General features: G+C 48.6%; 1 non-coding gene across 1 annotated transcript; it reads left to right on the top strand.

Moving 5' to 3' along the window:
* Positions 1-562: 562 nt before the first annotated feature.
* On the top strand, positions 563-635 carry trnar-ccu (transfer RNA arginine (anticodon CCU)). Its single transcript has one exon. It is a non-coding gene; the product is annotated as a tRNA-Arg (tRNA).
* Positions 636-10445: the final 9810 nt, after the last annotated feature.

Below are 10445 nucleotides of genomic sequence, written 5' to 3'. Positions count from 1 at the left end.
GTGTTGGTGGCAGACAAATGGAGACTAACAGGTGATGTCCTAGGACATGACTACATTGTGACACTCGGTGGGGATGGTGACCATTGCTTGGAAAAGAGTGCGAGGCCCCTTTAGAAAAACATTTTGTTAACAGGCATTCTGCCTCAGCCTAAACACCTATAGCTTGCAAAGCGCATGCTATTAGACAGGCACCTCTGCAAGACCTTAAGAGTCTCTTAAACTAGTGATAGTAAGGTGTTCCCAATGGGCGATGTTTGGCTTTCAAATCATCTCTCTGTGGAAGCGCCGCGATGCAGCTGTTTAAGGCTTAGAAGCAGCTGACTGTTTCACTACCTAGCTGATTACTGTCAGTCAGGGAGCTCAGAGGTGAAAAGCCTGTCTGAGAGACAATTCGCCGTCGATCAGTTCAATATGTTCCGTACCAACTCGGCGCACCTGAGATCATCTTGGTAGCTGTGTAGCTCAGATGAGTGAGAGCGTGTGTGTGTGTGTACCACCGTGATTGGATGCCGGTCCTTCTCAGGTCACAGTAAACCTTCTGCTGCCTAGCTTTCCCCAGTGTGCCCCAGTGGCCTAATGGATAAGGCACTGGCTTCCTAAGCCAGGGATTGTGGGTTCGAGTCCCATCTGGGGTGCTCCTGTCCCATTTTGAGCGTACAAATGTCCTTGTGATTTGCAAAGCTGCAACCCCACCTTACTCAGTGAGCATCTCTGCTTTTCTCTCACATACAGTTGGGAGAAAAACTTTTGTAAACAGCCCTTCGGAATGATGTGGATTTCTGCATGAATGGCTCCTAACATGTGATCTTATCTTTATCTAAGTCATAATAATTAATAAAGAGAGTCTGATTTAACAAACAACACACGCCCAACATTTGACATTGCTGTTTCTTTATTGACCAAATGGTTTAAACAATCAAGGTCATTGATGGAAAAAGTACGTGAACCCTTATATTAAGGAGCTAGTGGAACCTCCTTTATGACAAAAACCTCAACCCCTACTTTCTGTAGCGGCTGGTCAGACCTGAGCAGCGGTTAGGAGGTATTTTGGCCTATTCCTCTATGAAAAACTGTTTCAGTCATGTATATTTTTGGGATGTCTTGCGCTGAACGGCCTGCTTCAGATCACGCCACAGTACTTCAATGGGATTGGGGTCAGGACTCTTACTTGGCCATCCCAAAATACGGAATTTCTTCTGTTTCAGCCACTCTGTTGTTGATGTACTCCTTTGTTTTTGTCATGCTGCATGACCCAGCGTCTTTCGAGTTTTAGATCACAGGCAGACACCCTGACATTCTGCTGTAGATTTTCCTGATACATCTTGGAATTCATCGGTCCCTCGATGATTGCAAGCCGCACAGCCTCCGCCATGCTTCCCAGGTGGGATGAGGTTTTGGAGTTGGTATGCAGTGTTTTGTTATCTCCAAACATAACGCTGTGCACATTTACCAACAAGTTCAACTTTTGTCACGTCTGTCCACAGAACATTGTTCCAGGAGTTGCTGTGGAACATCCATGTGGTCTTTAGCAAACTTGAGAGGGGCAGTGGTGGTTTTTTTGGGGGGGAGAGCAGTGGTTTCCTCCATGGTGACCTCGCATGATCACCACTCCTGTTCAGATTTCTTCTTATGGTGGACTCATAAACACAGACATAAGACAAAGTCAACCACCTGTTCGCTAGATCCCATCCCCACTCAGCTAGTCAAAGATTCCCTCGAAGGACTGGCAGGACCTATAATTAGTATGATGAATGCATTGCTTGCGTCAGGCGTTGTACCTGATCAATTTAAGGTAGCGGTTGTTAGACCGCTCCTTAAGAAGTCAAATTTGGATCCACAAGTTCTTAACAACTACAGGCCTGTCTCAAAGGTCCCATTTCAATCTAAAAGTCTTGGGAGAATAGTTGTTGCCCAACGTCAATCGTATCTGGATTCAAATAATATACTTGAGAAATTTCAGTCTGGTTTCTGAAACTGCATTAACAAGAGTCGTAAATGATATTCTCTTAGCTACTGATGCGGGGAATGCAACAGTGCTTGTGCTTCTAGATCTTAGAGCTGCCTTTGACACGGTTGACCTCTCTGTTTTGTTACACAGGCTTGAGTTTGAGGTTGGCTTATCTGGAACCGTCCTTCAGTGGTTTACTTCACATTTTACTCATCGTTTTCATTATGTTCAAATATCTAATAATTGTACTGCTTCATCAATGTCACCAGTTCAATTTGGGGTACCAGAAGATCAGTGCTGGGACCAATATTGCTCTCTCTCTCTACATGCTGCTGCTAGGTAGGATAATCCGAAAAAATAATATGAACTTTCATTCATATGCTGATTGCACTCAAATAAACATTTTGTTTACACCAAACGACAGCTCTTCTATTATCACTTTAGTTAAATGCATTAATGAAGGAAATACTTGGATGTGTGAAAACTTTTTGTTACTCAACTCTGAGAAAACTGAGGATCTGTTGATCGGAGGCAACAATACTGATAGGACTACTATAACTTCAGCACTTAACTCAGAGGATTTAAACATTTGCCTCAAAGAGACAGCACGTTACCTAGGCGGCATATTAGACACAAGGTTCTTAACAACTTGCATTGTTAAGTGCCTTGGGAAGCCCTTGTTGTGAAAGGCGCTATATAGAAATACATTGATTTGAACTGAATTGACAATGTAAAATGTTGTGTGTGTTGTTTGTTAAACAAGACTGTCTTTATTTATAAAAAAATAAAAGGAATTTGCTAGGAATGCAAACGTTAGGTTGCGCTTCTTCATGCTGCATCGTCGGCATGAGTGGAGCTTTTTAAACGTCTGTACTTACTGCGCCCCATAAGAAATCGTTTGTCCCCGTTCAAAAGCGATTGTGCGATGTCCTGCAGTGTTCGCAAAGCAAACCTTTGACAGTTTGAAAAGAGGAATTTATTCTGCTTCCTGTGCGTGCGTGCAGTAGTTACAAAGTTGAACGTCTTTACATGATCTGCTGCAGTTTTCAGTGGGAGGGCTTTGTCAGATGGCTTGGAAAAACGCACTGTGTTTCGGCTCGGGAAACATCATGAGAAGTGTCCTGCATGTTTTCTGTGTATAGCTGTCTTTTAACGCATACAGAATTCATTCGAAATCATTGGATTCTCCAATTAACAAGGGTCCCTTAAAGGATGAGTCAAAGTAACGTCTAATCGGATTAGTTTCCTTAGAGCTGGTTCAGAGTTTGCTCAAGAGTTTACCTTTCACAGATGCGCAAAGAAGAATGTTGGGGGTGCACGCTTCAAGGTGCCTTACAGCTGTAGGGAGTGATTCGAGACGATTCGTGGCGTGTGCTCGTTCCCATATACCATACGCCCCGGGGTGCAGTGCTAGGATGACGTACAATACCGCTTGGGCACGTAACGGCGTTATATGCAAGTGCGGGACGTGAGGGTTTTCGTTTGTTCGTTTTGTTTTGCTCTGCTTTGCTTTGTTTCATGGTCAAGAGGCGTAAGGTAAGTCGTAATCCAGGGAGAACACTGGTGGCAAACAGTCCGAGGTGAGAGGCGAGGTCCAAAGTCGAAAAGGCAGAAGGGGAGTCCAATATCCAGAATAAACGAGGTAATGGAAAAAACGCCAGGTAGAGCTCTCAAGGAGTAGACTCAATACCAGCGGGAAGCAGGTAAAGATGGTAAAAATAGCACTGCGTACCGCACGGTGGAGTGTGTGCAGGTGGGTTAACTCGTGCGGCGGCGTTTGTTAATAATCACCCACTGCTGGTGCTGATTAGATCGCTTAAGAGTTGGTCTTAACTGCCTGGCGGTCATGACAAGCTCCTCTTTAAGCTGTGGTTTAGTTTTGCATTCATGTGTTTCTAGAGCAGTTATTTATGGGGGTGGGTGGGTCTTTCACAGAGGCTCAGGACAAATCCCCTGCATGAAAGTCTACTGTGTGCGTTCAAACAGGTCAAGAGCCAGGCAGGAGGACAATGGACAGAAGCAGCAACGAACTAAAAATAAAAGAACGAATATGAAAAAGCCACCATCTTTTTCTTTTTGACATTTTCCGACTTTCATGCAAGCCAGGACAAAGTTGCTCGTAGCTACTTGTGGATTCAAATACTCTATCGAGTGCTTTGATGAGTTTTTGCAATTTGATTGTCGTCCTGTCAGCCTGTTTCTGTTTTTTTTTCAATCTAGTGATGGAAAGTAAGAGGGAAATGATGGAGCAATCAATAACCGCTCCGGAAAAATGGCAGAAAGAAATGGCCCGTCACTAAGGACATTTGTGAAGCAGAGGAGTGACATCACCACAAAGGCGACTTATTCTGCTGATCGTTTTGGTGAATAATGATTGAGGCGCGTTAAGAGAAAGGTAGCTGCGTCAGCATGCTTAGGCTGCAAAGGATAAAGCAAAGGTTTACTCCATGCTGAAAAGAGAAGAAAAGAAGCACAACGTTTCGGCTGTGGAGCCTTCTGCTCCATCTTCTTTAGCGATGGTGATGATGTTTACATTGGAAAAACTGAGACATGCATACTGGAGGGGCTTGAACCACCAACTTTTCAGTTAACAGCCAAATGTACTAACCGATTGCACCACAGAGTCTGACGGTCTTTTGTGCTCCCTACATTTGCAGGTTTATGGTCAAAGAAAACAATCGTTTGCGCTTCTTGTAGCCAGCAATATTTTTTCACTGACAACCAAGAAATTGATTTCATCTTTCACAAAATGTATGGATTTCTTCAAAAACAAGTTATTCCAGAAAGGAAATGAATTCTTGCATTAAACTGAACAAAGCTGTACATGTTTGTCTGAAATGATACATTTGGCACAACAAGACACGGAGAGAGGCACCGCTGGTATTCAGACCCAGGATCGCCTGCTTACTAGGCAGGCACTTTAAGCCACTAGGGAGCACCGCACTTTTACAGACACTTGGACACATCTGCGCTCGGTGTGCACTTAACATAATCTCTGAGCCCGTTGCCTCTTTCCCGTTTAATAGCAGAACTGACGCCAAGAGAAATGATGAGAAATGGCATTTATCGGGCACTTTTCATGTCCAAGGAGCTCAATGCCCTTGACACCTCCCCAAGGCGACGGAGCTGTGCATTCTTTGGCGACACCATTTTTTCTTTTGTTTAATTTCTATACTTATTGGTAGAATAAAAACGATATGTCATGTACTGTAAGGTAAATGTCTCTGTAACGCTGCTCTGTAGAGGTGAAAAGGATCCGATGCAGATGCAGGAGTCGCAGGGAGGTAAGTAAACGTACCGAGCAAATCCAGGAGCTGAGCCGTAGTCCGAAGGCGAAGGTAAGTCGAGATCCGGTAAAGGCACTGGTGGCGAACAATCCAAAACGTGAGACAGAATCGTAGTCGAAAGGAGAGCTTCAGGGTCAAATCCAAAACAGGCAATGATAGCAAACAAACCAAAGGGCGAGACGAGATCCGAAGTCCGAAGGCAAAAGGTGCAGGCAGAATTCCAGGAAGGCAAAAGAGGGGTGAGAACGCTAGGCTGAGCAACAAGAAGAGAACTCAATACCGAGCAACGGGAATCAGGTGCGAATGGTATAAATAACCCGGCGTGCCGCACGGTAGAGCAATTGCAGGTGTGTTAACTCGTGCGGCGGCGCTTGTTAGTAGTAATCCGCTGCTGGTGCTGATTGGCTCGCTTACGTGTTGATCTCCGCTGGCTGGTGGTCGTGACAGTACCCCCCCCTTCACGGGCGGCTCCCGACGCCCGAGACGGCCGATTAGGATAGTCCCTGTGAAAGTCACTGATTAGTGTAGGGTCCAAAATATCCTTCTCTGGAACCCAAGATCTCTCCTCGGCACCAAAACCTTCCCAGTCGACAAAATACTGCAGGGTACCGCGGTTCCATCTGGAGTCAATGATCTTGTGGACCGTATAAGCCGGGCGCCCCTGAATGCGACGAGGAGGTGGCGGGCGATGTTGGGGAGCCGCAAGGGGCGAGCGGTAAACAGGTTTCAGGAGGGAGACATGAAATGAGGGGTGGATTCTGAGGGTAGGGGGGAGAGCAAGACGGAAGGTAACCGGGGTGATCCGGGAACGAATCCGGAAGGGACCAATATATCTAGGCCCAAGCTTTTTGGAAGGCTGATGTATAGGTAGGTTCCGTGTCGATAACCAAACAAACTGTCCTTTCCGAAAACGAGGGGCTGGTCTGCGGTGTCGGTTGGCGAATTTGGCGTGGCGCTGGGTTGACTTAATAAGAGCTGTCCTCGCCATTTTCCAGGTCCTTCGCAGTTTGGCAATATATTGTTGCACGGACGGCACTGCCGTGAGTGGAGGTGTGACAGGGATGAGAGTGGGCTGATAACCTAAAGAACAAAGGAAGGGAGAGAGACCTGTGGAGGAGGAGGTAAGAGAATTGTGGGCATATTCTGCCCAGGGAAGTAGTGATGACCAATCATCCTGTGAGCTGGAGGTGAAGGCTCTCAAAAAGGTCAGGAGGCTTTGATTGGTCCTTTCCACCTGACCATTGGCCTCAGGATGATAACCAGAAGTCAAAGATACATGAGTCCCTAGAGTTTGACAGAAAGCCTTCCAAAAGGCCGAGATAAATTGCGGTCCCCTGTCCGAGACAACGTCATCAGGCAAACCATGTATCCTAAAGACCTGTTGTACAAACAAAGATGCCATTTCCTGGGCTGTGGGCAATGCTGGGAGGGGGACAAAATGGGCTGCTTTGGAAAAACGATCGGAGACCACCATGATTACCGTATGACCCTGACTGTTAGGAAGGTCCGTAATGAAGTCAACAGCTATGTGGGACCAAGGGCGGTGTGGGATTGGAAGGGGGTGAAGGAGGCCAGCCTTCCTAGAGCGCGGAGTCTTGCTCCTGGCACAGACCGGGCAAGCCCGGACGTACTCTGCTGCATCAGATCGCATGGAAGGCCACCAAAAGTCCCTGGTGAGGAGGTCCAGAGTGCGTCTGCATCCCGGGTGGCCGGCAAACCGGGAATCATGTCCCCACTGCAAAACCGCAGAACGTAAGTTGTTCGGGACGAAAAGCTTATCCGGGGGGCAGCACAGAGGAACTGTAGTTCCGTTGAGGGCACGCCTGACCTGATCTTCAATGGAGCAATGAATCGCTGCCACGATTCTGTTAGGAGAGATGATTGGTTCAGGTGTGTCGTCCAGGTCTGGGGGGTCATGGAGCCGAGAGAGTGCATCAGCCCTCCCATTCTTCGAGCCAGGAGTGTAAGTGATAACAAAATTGAAACGAGAAAAGAAAAGTGACCAACGGGCCTGACGCGAGTTGAGGCGCTTGGCAGATTGAATATAGGACAGGTTCTTATGGTCCGTAATAATGACAAAGGGGTGCTGAGCCCCCTCCAGCCAGTGTCTCCATTCCTCGAGGGCCAGCTTGATAGCTAGGAGTTCCCGATTGCCCACATCATAGTTAACCTCAGCAGGAGAGAGCTTCTTGGAAAAGAAAGCACATGGATGAGGGAGGCGATCCTCTTCGAGGCGCTGGGAGAGGACTGCACCAACCCCATGGGCAGAGGCGTCAACTTCAACAATGAAAGGCCGGGAGGGATCCGGATGCCGTAGGAGAGGAGCGGAGCTGAAGAGACGTTTCAAGCGCAGGAATGCCTGGTTAGCCTCCGGATTCCATTTACCCCGACTAGGACGGTTGCGGGTCAGAGCCGTAATGGGCGCCACCACGGAGCTAAAGTTCCGGATGAATCGCCTGTAGAAGTTGGCAAAACCTAGAAAGCGTTGGATTTGCTTCAAATTACGTGGCACAGGCCAATCATTGATAGCTGCCACCTTGGCTGAGTCCATCTCGACTCCAAGAGGAGAAATAATGTAGCCCAGAAAGTGAATCTTAGAAGCATGAAAAATGCATTTCTCAAGCTTGGCGTAGAGCTGGTTGTCGATGAGTCTGGACAAGACCTCCTGGACGTGATGGACATGTTCCTGAGGGTCGGTGGAAAAAATGAGGATGTCATCCAAGTATACCAAGACAAATTTTCCAATAATGTCCCTGAAGATGTCATTTATGAAGGATTGGAAGACTGCCGGGGCATTAGCGAGTCCAAAAGGCATCACCTGATATTCATAGTGGCCGTGCGTGGTCATAAAGGCTGTCTTCCACTCATCCCCTTCACGGATCCTGATTAAATTATAAGCCCCTCGTAGATCTAGTTTTGAGAAAATGGAGGCTCCACGTAGGGACTCCAGAGCGGCTGGGATTAAAGGCAAGGGGTAGGGATGTTTGACTGTAATGGAGTTCAGGCCTCTGTAATCAATACACGGCCTCAAGGAGCCGTCCTTCTTCCCTATGAAGAAGAACCCAGCACAGGCTGGGGACGAGGAGGGACGAATAAAACCAGAATTCAGGGCCTCCTTGATATAATCCTGCAGGGCTTCATTCTCCGTCTGAGTGAGCGGGTAGATCCGTCCTTTGGGTGGGAGTGCTCCTGGAAGCAAATCTATTGCACAGTCATAGGTGCGGTGAGGGGGGAGCGATAGAGCTTTCTGTTTGTCAAAGGCTTGCTTCAAATGTGCATATTGGGGGGGAATAATAGAGTGTTCTTCCAAGAGGTTTACTGAAGCAGCAACCTTAAGTGGAGGACGACAACAGTTGTCACGACAGGCCTGGCTCCAGGCAATGATCTCATTCTTGGCCCAGGAGATGTGGGGATCATGCTTTTTGAGCCAGGGAAGGCCCAGGATCACAGGGTAAGCAGGGGAGTCCAGGAGAAGGAGTGAAATGTCCTCCACATGAGTGGCACCAACAGTAAGGGATAGGGGAATGGTCTGCCAGGAAATACGTCCAGGAGCGATCGGTGACCCATCCAACGTTTGAATGCAGATAGGGGGTGAAAGCGGAGCAAGAGGAATATCCCACTTCTTAGCAAAAGAGGCATCCATAAAATTCCCAGCTGCCCCTGAATCCACCAAAACCGAAAGGGGAAGGTGCGTGTCCATCCAGGAAATCTCAGCTGGGAATAAAGGCCCTGAAGAGGATTGTGAAAAAACAGCACTACTGACACTAACAGTAGGCAGTGGGGGAGCTCGAGGTGGATGTGGGGGTCTCAAAGGACAAGTAGCGAGCAGGTGACCCGACGCAGAGCAGTACAGACACAGCCCCTCCTGACGGCGCCTTTCCTTTTCCTCCAAGGACAGGGGTGCATGTGGCAGGGTGGGCGCCACGAGGGGAGGACCCATGGGCCGCACAGGTCTGCTTCCTGGGTGTCTCTCCGCTCTCCGCAGCCGAATGCGAGTGTCCAATTCAACTACCGCAGCGATAGCCGCCTCTAGAGACCAGGTTGGTAAGGACATGAGCACCAGGTGGTCCTTTAGATCCTCCGAGAGACCCTTAGCGAAGAGGCAAACCAAAGCTTCCGGGTTCCAGGCAGACTCCGTGGCGAGGGCTTGGAATTCAGCCACATAATCTTGCAGTGGTCTGTCGCCCTGGCGAAGAGAGGAAAGCCGAAGGCAAGTCAAATCCGGGTTGCTTTGAGAAAAACGCGCCTGGAGACGGTCAGCGAAAAGCTGAAAGTCAGAGAACAGCTGCTCTCCTCTAGCAAGCAATACTGCAGCCCAATCCAATGCTTTGCCTGTGAGCAAGGAAAGTGCGAATCCGATCCTCTGTCGAGAAGTAGAAAAACGCTCAGGCTGCAGCTGAAAAGCCAGGGAGCACTGGGCAATAAAGCCCCTGCAGCCTGCAGGATTGCCGTCATACTTCTCCGGGAGAACAAATGGTAAAGTTGAGGGAGTGGTGGGCGGGGCCGCGGTGGTTGGAGCAGGTGTTTGAAAAAAAGGCGTTGTAGGAATCGGTGCGGGAGCCGGCGAAACAGGGGAAGAAAAAAGCCAGGCGACTTGGTTAGTGAGCAGTTGGAGAGAAGATTGAAGCTGGGCGATGGTCTGGGATTGCTGCGGGAGAAGGGAACGAAGGGTCTGTGCGTCTGCGGGATCCATAATCTGGCTCGGTATTCTGTAACGCTGCTCTGTAGAGGTGAAAAGGATCCGATGCAGATGCAGGAGTCGCAGGGAGGTAAGTAAACGTACCGAGCAAATCCAGGAGCTGAGCCGTAGTCCGAAGGCGAAGGTAAGTCGAGATCCGGTAAAGGCACTGGTGGCGAACAATCCAAAACGTGAGACAGAATCGTAGTCGAAAGGAGAGCTTCAGGGTCAAATCCAAAACAGGCAATGATAGCAAACAAACCAAAGGGCGAGACGAGATCCGAAGTCCGAAGGCAAAAGGTGCAGGCAGAATTCCAGGAAGGCAAAAGAGGGGTGAGAACGCTAGGCTGAGCAACAAGAAGAGAACTCAATACCGAGCAACGGGAATCAGGTGCGAATGGTATAAATAACCCGGCGTGCCGCACGGTAGAGCAATTGCAGGTGTGTTAACTCGTGCGGCGGCGCTTGTTAGTAGTAATCCGCTGCTGGTGCTGATTGGCTCGCTTACGTGTTGATCTCCGCTGGCTGGTGG

This window comes from Lepisosteus oculatus, unplaced genomic scaffold (assembly GCF_040954835.1).
Source record: "Lepisosteus oculatus isolate fLepOcu1 unplaced genomic scaffold, fLepOcu1.hap2 HAP2_SCAFFOLD_111, whole genome shotgun sequence".
In the NCBI taxonomy this organism is placed as follows: Eukaryota; Metazoa; Chordata; class Actinopteri; order Semionotiformes; family Lepisosteidae; genus Lepisosteus; species Lepisosteus oculatus.
This window is presented reverse-complemented; position numbering and strand designations above follow the sequence as displayed.